At 38.0% G+C, this 15,185-nt stretch overlaps 3 non-coding genes across 3 annotated transcripts; all 3 read right to left on the bottom strand.

Moving 5' to 3' along the window:
* Positions 1 to 444: 444 nt before the first annotated feature.
* Positions 445 to 531, bottom strand: Trnay-gua (transfer RNA tyrosine (anticodon GUA)). Its single transcript is given in 2 exon segments — positions 445 to 480; positions 495 to 531. It is a non-coding gene; the product is annotated as a tRNA-Tyr (tRNA).
* Positions 532 to 2,044: 1,513 nt separating this feature from the next.
* On the bottom strand, positions 2,045 to 2,131 carry Trnay-gua (transfer RNA tyrosine (anticodon GUA)). The gene is given in 2 exon segments: positions 2,045 to 2,080; positions 2,095 to 2,131. It is a non-coding gene; the product is annotated as a tRNA-Tyr (tRNA).
* Positions 2,132 to 13,733: 11,602 nt separating this feature from the next.
* Positions 13,734 to 13,820, bottom strand: Trnay-gua (transfer RNA tyrosine (anticodon GUA)). Its single transcript is given in 2 exon segments — positions 13,734 to 13,769; positions 13,784 to 13,820. It is a non-coding gene; the product is annotated as a tRNA-Tyr (tRNA).
* Between the last annotated feature and the right edge of the window lie 1,365 nt (positions 13,821 to 15,185).

Raw genomic sequence — 15,185 nt, 5'->3', positions numbered from 1 at the left:
TTTACGCATGCACTCTATCGATCTTTCTACTGAGGTTCCGATGGCTTGCATAATGCAACTAGGCAGAAGGAATATATTCGTTAGCAAGAATACAAATAATTGTTTTAAATATAGAAAATAATTCTCCGTCGAGCCGGATGCGAACCAGCGACCTATGGATTTCTGTTTCATCATCTACAGTCCACCGCTCTGCCAACTGAGCTATCGACGGCTCGTTTAGCAATGGAGAGAAGAAAGTGCATCATTCATTTACAAGTAATAAAATAATTATTTAAGATACAAAAAATATTTTCACATTCTAAAAATCCTCCTAAGTGTTTTAGCGCCTACACTCTATGGAAATTTATACTGAGGCACCGACGGCTTGCATAAATCAACTTGGAAGAAAGACTGTATTCGTTATCAAGAATACAAATAATTGTTTCAAATATAGAAAATAATGTTTCCGTCGAGCCGGATTCGAACCAGCGACCTATGGATTTCTGCTTTCCCAACTACAGTCCACTGCTCTGCCAACTGAGCTATCGACGGCTCGCGTAGCAATGGAGAGAAGAAAGTGTATCATTCATTTACAAGTAATAAAATAATTTTTTAAGATACAAAAAATATTTTCCCATTCGAAAAATCCTCCTGAGTGTTTATTACCTACACTCTATTTAACTTTCTACGGAGGTACCGACGGCTTGCATAAAGCAACTTGAAAGAAAGACTATATTCGTTATGAAGAATACAAATAATTGTTTTAAATATAGAAAATAATTTTTCCGTCGGGCCGGATTCGAACCAGCGACTTATGGATTTCTGTTTCATCATCTACAGTAGACCGCTCTGCCAACTGAGCTATCGACGGCTCGTTTAGCAATGGAGAGAAGAAAGTGCATCATTCGTTTATAAGTAATAAAATAATTATTTAAGATACAAAAAATATTTTCCCATTCGAAATATCCTCCTGAGTGTTTATTGCCTACACTCTATTTAACTTTCTACTGAGGTACCGACGGCTTGCATAAAGCAACTTGGAAGAAAGACTATATTCGTTATGAAGAATACAAATAATTGTTTTAAATATAGAAAATAATTTTTCCGTCTAGCCGGATTCGAACCAGCGACCTATGGATTTCTGCTTTACCAACTACAGTTCACCGCTCTGCCAACTGAGCTATCGACGGCACGTTGAGGGCAGAAGAGAAGAAAGTGTATCATTCATTTACAAGTAATGAAATATTTTTTTTTTAAATACAGAAAATATTTTCCCATTCGAAAAAGCCTCCTAAGTGTTTTAGCAGCTACACTCTATCGATCTTTGTACTGATGTACGGACGGTTTTCATAATGCAACCTGGACGAAGGACTATATTCGTGATTAAGGATAAAAATAATTATTTTAAATCTAGAAAAAAAATTCTCCGTCAAGCCGGCTTCGAACCAGCGACCTAAAAATTTCTGTTTCATCATCTACAGTCCACCGCTCGGCCAACTGAGCTATCGACGGCTCGCGTAGCAATGGATTGAAAAAAGTGTATCATTCATTTACAAGTCATAAAATAATTATTTAAGATACAAAAAATATTTTCCCATTCTAAAAATCCTCCTCAGCGTTTTAGCGCCTACACTCTATCGATCTTTCTACTGAGGTTCCGATGGTTTGCATAATGCAACTTGGAAGAAAGAATATATTCGTTAGCAAGAATACAAATAATTGTTTTAAATCCAGAAAATAGTTTCTCTGTCAAGCCGGATTCGAAGCAGCGACCTATGGATTTCTGTTTCCTCACCTACAGCCCACCGCTCTGCCAACTGAGTTATCGACGACTCGCTTAGCAACGGATTGAAGAAAGTGTATCATTCATTTACAAGTTATAAAATAATTATTGAGGATACAAAAAATATTTTCCCATTCTAAATATCCTCTGGAGTGTTTTTGCGATTTCACTCTATCGATCATTCTACTGAGGTTCCAAAGGCTTGCATAATGCAACTTGAAAGAAAGAATATATTCGTTAGCAAGAATACAAATAATTGTTTTAAATCTAGAAAAAAATTTCTCCGTCGAGCAGGATTTGAACCAGCGACCTATGGATTTCTGCTTTACCATTTACAGTCCACCGCTCTGCCAACTGAGCTATCGACGGCTTGCTAGGCGTCGCAGAGAGGAAGGCATATATTCTTTATCAAATAATGAGAAAAGTGTTTAAAAATTCCAAATTAGTTTCTCCGTCGAGCCGGATTCGAACCAGCGACCTATGGATTTCTGTTTCATCATCTACAGTCCACCGCTCTGCAAACTGAGCTATCGACGGCTCTCGTAGCAATGGAGAGAAGAAAGTGTATCATTCATTTACAAGTGATAAAATAAATGTTTAAGATACAAAAAATATTTTCCCATTCGAAAAATCCTCCTGTGTGTTTATTGCCTACACTCTATTGAACTTTCTACGGAGGTACCGACGGCTTGCATAAAGCAACTTGGAAGAAAGACTATATTCGTTATCAAGAATACAAATAATTGTTTTAAATATAGAAAATAATCTTTCCGTCGAGGTGGATTCGAATCAGCGACCTTTGGATTTCTGCTTTACCAACTACAGTCCACCGCTCTGCCAACTGAGCTATCGACGGCGCGTTGAGGGAAGAAGAGAAGAAAGTGTATCATTCATTTACAAGTAATGAAATATTTTTTTTTAAATACAGAAAATATTTTCCCATTCGAAAAAGCCTCCTAAGTGTTTTAGCAGCTACACTCTATCGATCTTTGTACTGATGTACGGACGGTTTGCATAATGCAACCTGGACGAAAGACTATATTCGTGATTAAGGATAAAAATAATTATTTTAAATCTAGAAAAAAAAATTCTCCGTCAAGCCGGCTTCGAACCAGCGACCTATGGATTTCTGTTTCATCATTTACAGTCCACCGCTCTGCCAACTGAGCTAACGACGGCTCGCTTAGCAATGGATTGAAAAAAGTGTATCACTCATTTACAAGTCATAAAATAATTATTTAAGATACATAAAATATTTTCCCTTTCTAAAAATCCTCCTCAGCGTTTTAGCGCCTACACTCTATCGATCTTTCTACTGAGGTTCCGATGGCTTGCATAATGCAACTTGGAAGAAAGAATATATTCGTTAGCAAGAATACAAATAATTGTTTTAAATCTAGAAAATAAATTCTCCGTCAAGCCGGCTTCGAACCAGCGACCTGTGGATTTCTGTTTCATCATCTACAGTCCACCGCTCTGCCAACTGAGCTATCGACGGCTCGCTTAGCAATGGATTGAAAAAAGTGTATCACTCATTTACAAGTCATAAAGTAATTATTTAAGATACAAAAAATATTTTCCCATTCTAAAAATCCTCCTCAGCGTTTTAGCGCTTACACTCTATCGATCTTTCTACTGAGGTTCCGATGGCTTGCATAATGCAACTTGGAAGAAAGAATATATTCGTTAGCAAGAATACAAATAATTGTTTTAAATCTAGAAAATAAATTCTCCGTCAATCCGGCTTCGAACCAGCGCCCTGTGGATTTCTGTTTCATCATGTACAGTCCACCGCTCTGCCAACTGAGCTATCGACGGCTCGCTTAGCTGTGGATTGAAAAAAGTGTATCATTCATTTACAAGTTATAAAATAATTATTTAAGATACAAAAAATATTTTCCCATTCTAAATATCCTCCTGAGTGTTTTTGCGCCTGCACTCTATCGATCTTTCTACTGAGGTACCGATGGCTTGCATAATGCAACTTGGAAGAAAGACTATATTCGTTACAAGAATACAAATAATTGTTTTAAATCTAGAAAATAATTTCTCTGTCGAGCCGGATTTGAACCACCGACCCACGGATTTCTGCTTTACCAACTACAGTCCACCGCTCTGCCAACTGAGCTATCGACGGCGCGCTGACCAAAGAAGAGAAGAAAGTGTATCTTTCATTTAATAGTAATAAAATATTTATTTAAAATACAGAAAACTAGTCGACCCGTGCGGAACTCCGCACTGTGCTTCAAATCGTTTCATAAGGCATTTCGTTCTTTAAGAATTTCAAAGGAGGAACATTATGACGAGGAACCGAAAAAAAAGTAAGCGCAGAAGAGAAGGCATGTAAGGACGCTGGAATGCTTATCCTTTAAAAACTATTTATTTTTATAAAAGATCTACATGAACATTAAAAACTGAGCAAAGGCTACTAAAACATTAAAACTTTTAAACAGTAAAAGGTAACATTTGAAAAGTTCGCTGTCGGGCGAAACACCTGGTCGCAAGCTCTCCAGGAACAACCTCGCCTCGATGGAGCGCACGTGAGTTAACTCTCCCGAGCAGAGTTGAGTAGCGCGCGTGTTCGCTACTGATTGCGCTGATCAACTGGAGCTGTAAAACAGAGGAGGAGCTGTCAGAGGAGTTCCGGAGTCCACTGACCTGGAGTCCCCACAGTACTCCCCCTCCAGTGACAACGAAAAGTTTTATGAATACTTATGGAATCGAACACGACGCCCTGATCGCGTGGTGTAAAACTCCTCTGTGGTTTTCGATGGAGCACTAGTAGGTAGTTCCAAGGATGCCGGAGTAAATTTTTCAGGTTGTACTGGAGGTGATGGGGTTGATCCAGTATCCGTAACCCAAAGGAAAGCAGGTTTTAGCCGATCTATACTCACAACTGCCTCTTTGTTGTTGATTTTAATGCGAAAAGTCTTTTCCTGTCTAGCGAGCACTTCATGAGGACCGGAATAAGTTGGCTCCAAAGACTTTCGTAGAGAGTCAATGCGAAGGAACACATGAGTCGACGTTAACAAGTCCTTCTGCACAAAAGGACTGCGTTTGCAGTGGGCACTAGTAGGCACTGGCTTTAAGGATGACATACAGTCTCTCAGCTTGTGCACAAACTTGGTAGGGTCGAGGACTATGCTGGTGTCCATGGGCTGGAAAAACTCTCCTGGAAGACGCAAGGATGAGCCGTACACCATTTCGGCAGCGGTTGCAGAAAGGTCAGCTTTGTAAGCTGTTCGGAGCCCCAAAAGCACTGTAGGAAGAACCTCATCCCAATGAGTCGAGGTATGACAGCGTAACGACTGCTTGAGGGAACGGTGGAACCTTTCCACCAGTCCATTAGAAGACGGATGGTATAGGGTGATGTCCGAATTTTGTAGATTCCCAGGAACTTTGTAAGAGACGTAAAGAGCTCGGACTCGAACTGTCTACCTTGGTCAGTAGTGACGAAATCTGGAACTCCAAACCGACAGATCCACGTTCTGTAAAACTGTCGTGCTACTGTGTCTGCAGAAATGTCAACCAGAGGGACGGCTTCTGGCCAACGGGTATAGCGGTCAACACAAGTTAACAAATAACGATATCCATTCGAAGGAGTGAGTGGTCCAACGAGGTCGACGTGGACGTGGCTAAACCGTTGTGAAGGCAGATTGAAGGTTTTTAGAGGGCTAACTGTATGTCGGTGCACATTAGACCTCTGGCACTGAATACAAGCACGAGTCCATTCCGCTATGTCCTTGTGCATCCCGGGCCAAACGAAACGCTTCTGCAGTAGTTTACGCGAAGCTTTAATGCCTGGGTGTGACAAGCGGTGAAAGTTCAGGAAAACTTTCCTGCGGAACTTCACTGGGACGTATGGACGGATACTTGCATCTCGCACATCACAATATAGAGTTGTGCTCTGGCCAAGCTGCATGGGCTGTAGGTTGAGGCTGTTTTCTGGCGCCGTACCAACAAGAAGTTTCTGTAGCTCTGTATCCAACTTCTGTTCTGCTGCGATAGCAACAAAGTCCGTCGACGAAGGAAGATCTATCTGGTTGACACTCGAGGCAGGAAACATGCATGCCTTTTCAAGCTCAGTAGAGGACTCGACATTAGAGGGAGTATCTAAAACTGATAACCGAGAGAGAGTGTCAGCAGCAATATTTTCAGACCCCTTAACAAAACGGATATCTGTTGTGAATTGTGCAATGTAATCTAGTTGCCTATTTTGCCTAGGTGAGGATTTTTCAGATTTTTGGCGAAATGCAAAAGTAAGAGGCTTATGATCAGTATATACACAAAACTGTCTTCCCTCTAGCATGTACCGAAAATGTTTTATCCCCGCAAAAATGGCCAACAATTCCCGATCGTATGTACTATAGCGGTTTTCTGTGTCGGAAAGTTTTCGAGAAAAGAACCCAAGAGGCTGAAGACCACCATCGATTACTTGGTTAAGAGAACCTCCTATTGCGAAATCTGAGGCATCCATACATAAAACAAGTTCAGCATTATTTGATGGATGAGCCAACAAGGTTACTTCAGCTAACTGTTGTTTACATTCATTGAAGGCAATTCTGGCTTCGTCGGAGAGCTGTATTTCTTTATTTGTGTTTTTGGGGGTATTCTTAAGGTATTCATTTAAAATAGCCTGCTTTTTAGCTGCCTTGGGAATAAATCTACGATAAAAATTTATTAGACCCAAAAATGCGCGCAGTTCCTTTACAGTTTTTGGTTCCTTATAATCCAAAACTAATTGCACTTTCTCTGGTAAAGGTTTTATTCCATTGCATGAAATTATATGACCCAAAAATGACAACTCAGGTACTCCTAGGACACATTTTGAAGTATTTAACTGAATTCCGTAATCATTAAGTCTTTGAAAAATTTGATCCAGATGCCCTACGTGCTCGTCCTCTGTTTTTGAAAATACCAGGATGTCATCAAGGTATGCAAAACAAAAATCCAAGTCTCTCAAAACCTCGTTAATAAAGCGCTGGAAAGACTGAGCTGCGTTACAAAGCCCGAAGTTTAAGAAAGGGAACTCAAAAAGGCCAAACGGAGTAGTTATTGCCGTTTTTTTGATGTCCTCTTCATGAACTGGAATTGCATGATAAGCACGAAAAATGTCAAGTTTAGAGAAAATTTTCTTTCCATACAATGAAGAAGAAAAATCCTGCAAATGTGGAATAGGATACCTGTCTGGGACAGTTTTTGCATTTAGCCTTCGATAATCCCCGACGGGACGTATTCCGCCTGAAGTTTTGTTGACAACATGCAAAGGAGACGACCAAGGGCTTTTCGTAGGTCGACAAATACCTTTTTCAATCATGAACTCGAATTCTTTTTTAACTGTATCTAACAGCTTAGGGTGCAATCGCCTAGGGCGACTATGCACGGGTGGACCGACTGTTTCTATGTGATGTTCTGTGGAATGTTTAACACATTTAAATTTTGGGTTAGGCGTAGTTATATCTGGATATTTACTTAAAATAGCATGATAAATAGAATTTTCTACTATTACTTTAACTGCTGTCTGTTGGCTAAAGTCAAGACTACCGCGGGAACCCAATTTGGTAATACCGTCAATTAATCGTTTGCGTTTTAGGTCGACCAATAAATTAAAATGTGTCAAAAAATCTGCTCCGATGATGGGCATAGAAACATCAGCTATAATAAAGTGCCATTTGAATGCACGTCTGAGACCCAAACTTAATTGCAGCAGTTTTCTACCATATGTTTTTATCTTTGAAAGATTTGCAGCAAACAATTCAAAAGCATTTGGACAATTTTGCTGATTACCCTTGACGGGAATGCACGAAACATCACTGCCAGTATCTATTAGGAACTTGGTATTCGAACCCTGATCATAAACACAGAGTCGATTTGTGGTGTTTACCAAACACATCTTGCTACCTGCCCCATCGTGAGTGGTAGCATTCACTAGTTCTTTTTGGGCGAATGCACAAGGTTGCCTGCATTTGTTTGCTTTTTGACCAAAACGATTGTGGTAGAAACAAAAATCTGAATTGCCCCGAGTATGTTGCCCGTTTCTGCTGTCATTTCTATCGCGGGAGCTAAACCGCTTTCTGTAAGGTGAGCGACCCCTCTCTTTAGACAATTTCCCAACTTGCAATGTCAACTGCGAAATCTGGTGTTGCAAGCTGCTAAGAGTCACAGGTGACACAGCGGCAACTGCTTGTTCAGTCCCAAAGATCTGGGGAACTTCGCAAGTCACTTCGTGCACCTTATCAGCCAATATCGCGAGCTGTGGCAACTTTTCATTTGATGCCATCAAAACTGATTGAACATTAGTTGGCAATCTCTGCAACCACAAATTCTTTAAGAAGTCATCACTTAATTTATCCCCAGCCAGGTCCCGCATTTGCCTGAGCAAACTAGAGGGTCTGTGGTCCCCTAACTGCAATTCACTCAATAATTTTTTTACGCGTTTTCCTTCTGAATCAGCGAATTCCTCTATAAGCCGCTGCTTCAGGGCTTGGTATTTTTCTGTAGCCGGCGGGTGCAAAATGATATCACTCACATGACTCAGTGTTTCCGCGTCAATGTGGGCAACAAGACTGAAAAATTGGGTGCAATCGCTCGTTATACCCGACAAGACGAAGGATGCCTCGACCTGAGTGAACCAAAGTTCAATATTTCCCCGCCAAAACGGTGGTAATCTTAACGCTATTCGGCTAACTTCCGCGGCTTGCTGTTCGTTTACAGACATATTCCGAAAAAATGCAAGACAAAAATGGGGGGGGGGTGGAAAGGGTGTTATCTCTCTCGGTCACAGAAATAGAAAACTCACCTCTATTCCAGCTGCGAAGTAGAAATCCGACATTTAGCGTCAGTTTTGAAAGTATCCATTTGCACCAGAAAACGGAAAACAGTCGCTAAGGTAGCTCGAAACAACAGCAGGCATAACTAAAGTCTCATAGCAGCACCAACTCTAACTCCACATTGATATGGTTGCGTATTTACAGTTCAGCGGGTCACCACTAAGGACGCTGGAATGCTTATCCTTTAAAAACTATTTATTTTTATAAAAGATCTACATGAACATTAAAAACTGAGCAAAGGCTACTAAAACATTAAAACTTTTAAACAGTAAAAGGTAACATTTGAAAAGTTCGCTGTCGGGCGAAACACCTGGTCGCAAGCTCTCCAGGAACAACCTCGCCTCGATGGAGCGCACGTGAGTTAACTCTCCCGAGCAGAGTTGAGTAGCGCGCGTGTTCGCTACTGATTGCGCTGATCAACTGGAGCTGTAAAACAGAGGAGGAGCTGTCAGAGGAGTTCCGGAGTCCACTGACCTGGAGTCCCCACACATGTAATTTAAAGACATCAGTAACAAAACCTCTTTAAATACACTGTTGTGATAATTTGATCATAGCTCCCCTTTTAATCGTACATATTTTCAATGCAAACATAAATGTCATTAAAAGTGTGGCTGAGTGGTGACTCGTGAAAAAGCAATAATTGTGCATGTGAAAAAACAGGTTGTGGCAAATACAGTCCTGCACATGTCAGCATCTGACGGGAAAAAAAGAAACATTAAAGAGATATTTATTGGCACGTATTCGAATTGGCGCCATTCTGACTAACAGCCCGACACCCCAACAAACCTAGCAATTGCGCCTTCCTTTTCGAAAGCTATTCATTGAAGGAATGCGTAGTAAAAAACAGCAAAAAAGCTTTTTGCCAAAAAAAAAAAAATAATAATAATAATAATAATAAGATCATGCATCTGTGTTTTGTCATTAACCAGCATGATACGATTTAAAATTATTCGCAAAGCATGGAATTTGATTAAAGAATGACGAAGGTCTCACGTAGCGATTGAAACAAACATTCTAGAGAAGTAATAAATTTGATTGAAAATAAGTGTTTTTATCTTTGAATATTGAACTATTTCACATAGAAGGTTGCTTTAACCGTTACGGCTTAAATGCCCTCACATGTTTCTCTTTTAATCGAACACTTAAAATTCAAAACCAAAACCAGTTGAACTGAGTCCGTTCTTAAGTGTAATTTTTCGAACGTAGACAAAATGTATTTTTTTTTTCAGCAGAAAGCAGAGCAGTAGAAAATAATTTCTTGTTAATGAAGTTGATAATACTTTTAATGCTTTATATCGTATTCGCGTGGATAAAAAATTAAAGGTTTACTGAGTGAAACTCGTAGTTTTAATCGGGCGTAGTATTTTTTCATTTGTACAAAAGGTCGAACACTGCTATTAGAAACATCTACATTTTAGCATACAATAAAAAAATTTTTCTGCACAAAAAGGATTTCTTTAGGTAAATCTAATACTTTTTTATGCTTACATTATGTTGAGTGGTCTGGATGTAGTCAAAGAACACAGTTCGATTAACAATCAACTTTTCCGAATGATAACTGTAGCCTGCATAAAGGAGTCGAAACACCAAGTAGCATTCCCACTGCATTTATTTTATTAGGTGTGTATGTTATGAGCACATGTAATGCGTAATACTAATATAAATTTGATATTATGTCGGACAGCCCAAGCTTGCCCGAAGTTCAGATAGTTTATAGCCGAACGCTCTACCGAAAAAAACTTATCAATTAAACCGAACAACTAAGTCCAGTGCTGTTAATCTTTATTAAAATATAAACACACACACAGGCTATTTTTTTTTTTGCTGAAAGCGACGTAAAAAATTTAAAACTGCATTAGAACTTTGCTTTAAAAAATGCATAAGAACAGCATCAAGGTTTTGAAACAGCAAGAGGCGATTTCGAAAACTTGAAATTTTCGACCGTAAGTCTTTTTTTCGTCATTGGCCAGCCTGATAAGTTTTAAAATGAGAGGGGATTAATATATAAGATAAGATATTGAAGAAAAATGTTTTTATTTTTGAACATTTTTACAATTTGTTATCGCAGGCTGCTTAAGCCGTTATAACTTAGATGGCAGCACGTGTTCATCATTTAACAGCACGGTTAAAATACAAAATAAATTGAACTATGCTTTCGAATGTAGTAAAAATGTGATAAGCTATTTGTTTTTTAGCAAAAAGAAGAAAAAATATATATTTTACCCTTCAAATTGAGGTAGTATTTTATTTATTTGTACAAAGAGTCAAAAACTCAATAGAAGAATATATATTTCAATATACGATTTATTATTTATTTCCTGAACAAAAAACACTTCTATTGTAGTCTGAAATCTTAAACCTGTTACTTATATTTTCGCTTACATTATGCTTTAATTTTCTTTCCAGAGCCAAAGCTTCAAAAAAAAAAAAAAAAAAAAAAAAAAACACGTGCAATTTCGAAGTAATTTAGCACAAAACCACTGAATGTTTTCATATCAGCAAGGAGCAGTTCCTTCTCATTGATTCTATTCCCTCATAGTTGTTATTCATTAAATTCAGTGTTCATGTAATGCGCGATATTTCTCTAACTTTTTTGTTGCAGATTGTTCGGACGTGGGCCCGAACACGTAATCTCCTGCTTACGAAGAGAACGCTCTGCCGATCAAGTTACTCAGCTCTGTCAGTCATAGCGCAAATTAAAGTTATAAGTTTGACCGAAAACCTTATTCTGGTTCTTTAAAACAGGTTTTTCGGCTAAAAGAAACAATTTTCAGACCTTGGGTCTATTTTTCGTCAGTAGCCAGCACCATAAGCTATAAAATAAGCCGTAAATCAAAGAAATCGATCAAGAATTGAGGGAAATTTGGCGTAGAAACCAAAAACAGGCTACAGAAATAATATATAAGGATACTTTCCCATTTGAAAAACCCCCCTGAGTGTTTTAGCAGCGACACTCAATCGATCTTTCTACTAAGGTACGTACGGTTTGCATAATGCAACTTGGACAAAAGACTATATTCGTCATTAAGATTAAAAATAGTTGTTTTAAATCTAGAAAATAATTTCTCCGTCGACCCGGATTCGAACCAGCGACCTATGGACTTCTGCTATACCAACTACAGTCCACCGCTCTGCCAACTGAGCTATCGACGGCGCGTTGAGGGAAGAAGAGAAGAAAGTGTATCATTCATTTACAAGTAATGAAATATTTTTTTTAAAATACTGAAAGTATTTTCCCATTCGAAAAAGCCTCCTAAGTGTTTTAGCAGCTACACTCTATCGATCTTTGTACTGATGTACGGACGGTTTGCATAATGCAACCTGGACAAAAGACTATATTCGTGATTAAGGATAAAAATAATTGTTTTAAATATAGAAAATAATTTTTCCGTCGAGCCGGATTCGAACCAGCGACCTATGGATTTCTGCTTTACCAACTACACTCCAGCGCTCTGCCAACTGAGCTATCGACGGCGCGCTGAGCAATGAAGAGAAGAAAGTGTATCTTTCATTTACTAGTAATAAAATAATTATTAAAAATACAGAAAATACTTTCGCATTTGAAAAACCCCCCTGAGTGTTTTAGCAGCGACACTCAATCGATCTTTCTACTAAGGTACGTACGGTTTGCATAAAGCAACTTGGAAGAAAGACTATATTCGTTATCAAGAATACAAATAATTGTTTTAAATATAGAAAATAATTCTCCGTCGAGCCGGATTCGAACCAGCGACCTATGGTTTTCTGTTTCATCATCTACAGTCCACCGCTCTGCCAACTGAGCTATCGACGGCTCGTTTAGCGATGGAGAGAAGAAAGTGCATCATTCATTTACAAGTAATAAAATAATTATTTAAGATACAAAAAATATTTTCCCATTCTAAAAATCCTCCTAAGTGTTTTAGCGCCTACAATCTATTGAAATTTATACTGAGGTAATGACGACTTGCATAAAGCAACTTGGAAGAAAGACTATATTCGTTAGCAAGAATACAAATAATTGTTTTAAATATAGAAAATAATTTCTCCGTCGAGCCGGATTCGAATCAGCGACCTATGGATTTCTGTTTCATCATCTACAGTCCACCGCTCTGCCAACTGAGCTGTCGACGGCTCGTTTAGCAATGGAGAGAAGAAAGTGCATCACTCATTTACAAGTAATAAAATAATTATTTAAGATACAAAAAATATTTTCCCATTCTAAAAATCCTCCTCAGTGTTTTAGCGCCTACACTCTATTGAACTTTCTACTGAGGTACCGACGGCTTGCATAAAGCAACTTGGAAGAAAGACTATATTCGTCATTAAGAATAAAAATAGTTGTTTTAAATCTAAAAAATAATTTCTCCGTCGAGCAGGATTCGAACCAGCGACCTATGGATTTCTGTTTCATCATTTACAGTCCACCGCTCTGCCAACTGTGCTATCGACGGCTCGCTTAGCAAAGGATTGAAGAAAGTGTATCATTCAGTTATAAGTTATAAAATAATTATTTAAGATACAGTAGACTCCCGATTATCCGCGAGCGGTTTATCCGCGGGGCGGATTATCCGCGAATTAGTCAACAATTACGAACATGTATTTTCGCAGTAAAAAGCGAATACCAGTGGCTGTTTTTTTTTTTTGAAAAATTGTAAATTTACAATCAGTTGTTTTTGCTTGATTGATTGATTTGATTTAATTTTATTATTATTATTATTATTATTATTATTATTATGCGTTCTTCATCGTACATACCTTTGTTTGTTATTGATGTTAAGTTCGGTTGTGCAAAAATACAAAACATTTGTACTGTACTCTATATATATTTTCACTGTTTGCAGAAAGTGTTATGCATCAATACAGTTAAGAATTTGAGATAGGACAATTTTTACCCGATTTGTCCCCCATTTTAGTCTTTTTGCGGTTATCCGCGATTTTTATTATCCGCGGCACTTGTGCCACCCAATTCCGCGGATAATCAGGAGTCTACTGTACAAAAAATATTTTCCCTTTCTAAATATACTCTGGAGTGTTTTTGCGCTTGCACTCTATCGATCTTTCTACTGAGGTACCGAGGGCTTGCATAATGCAACTTGAAAGAAAGACTATATTCGTTATCAAGAATACAAATAATTGTTTTAAATATAGAAAATAATTTTTCCGTCGAGCCGGATTCGAACCAGCGACCTATGGATTTCTGCTTTACCAACTACAGTCCACCGCTCTGCCAACTGAGCTATCGACGGCGCGTTGAGTGAAGGAGAGAAGAAAGTGTATCATTCATTTACAAGTAATAAAATATTTTTTTTTATAATACAGAAAATATTTTCCCATTCGAAAAAGCCTTCTAAGTGTTTTAGCAGCTACACTCTATCGATCTTTGTACTGATGTACGGACGGTTTGCATAATGCAACCTGGACGAAAGACTATATTCGTGATTAAGGATAAAAATAAATATTTTGAATCTAGAAAATAATTTCTCCGTCGAGCCGGATTCGAATCAGCGACCTATGGATTTCTGTTTCATCATCTACAGTCCACCGCTCTGCCAACGGAGCTATCGACGCACAGTGGAGTATTTAACTGAAAATCCTGGCCAAAACTAGTTTGAAATTTTCACTCTTCTGAAGGCGACATCCTTGTGTGCGTTTGTGCGCTGTACGGCGAAACTATCCCACTTATAGACATGAAACTTGGTATACAAGTTTTCTGAAATGTCTAATGTTAGAATTTGAAACTCGATTTTTAAAAATTGAATTAGAAAATGAAATATTTAATATTTTATCCACGGTTTAGACTTTTGCATGTTTACGACCGTAAAAACGATCCTAGTAAACATAGAAAAAAACCCAATGCATCACTAGATAGGAAAAATAATTTTCTTCAAGATTATGGTTTGTTTGAAGTTCTAACGTAATTAACCGAATTTCTAAGAATTTACAAATGGAGGTCACTTTTTCGACTTTTTTCAATTATTCAATCCATGTAAACTAAAATTCTTGCATCCAATATTCTAATAATGTTATGGCTCTGAAACTTTTTAAGGAAATAATATAAACACCTTACCTTCATTTACAGCGAAAACGGTGAAGTTATGTTCTTTCACTGACTTATAATGAATTTTTTTTCAATGAGTTGAAATAAAAATTTTCAATAATTTTCACTCGATCCGAAATGAATGCCACGGTTGGCTCTTTGCCAATAATGCTTAGACAAGTGATAAGTAAACATGTTCGATGCGAATTGCTGTTTTCCTTTGAAGATATGTAATTAAGTGCGCTGTTCGAGGAGGGAAAAGAGGAAAAAGCGGTTAAAAAAATCCTAGTATTATGTACAAAACACTAATTTAAAACCAAAAAAATAATCAATTTTATTCTTTTCGTTTGGTTTCAATTATTAAAACCCTGAGTTAATCATGCACAAAAAGAATTAAAGACAAGGGTTTCGGGGTTACAAAGAACCTTTTTTCTATTGAAAAAATAAATAAATAAATAAATGAACTAGGATATTATAACTGTAAAAACACTCGAAAATGGATATTCAAAAGCTCTTTGTTTTTGAATTGTATATATTGAACTCGTACCTTGGGTCGATCCTTAGTTTTACATCG

This window comes from Uloborus diversus, chromosome 5 (genome assembly GCF_026930045.1).
Source record: "Uloborus diversus isolate 005 chromosome 5, Udiv.v.3.1, whole genome shotgun sequence".
NCBI lineage: Eukaryota > Metazoa > Arthropoda > Arachnida > Araneae > Uloboridae > Uloborus > Uloborus diversus.
Note: the sequence above shows the minus strand (reverse complement) of the source record. Positions and strands in the feature narration are given on the sequence as shown.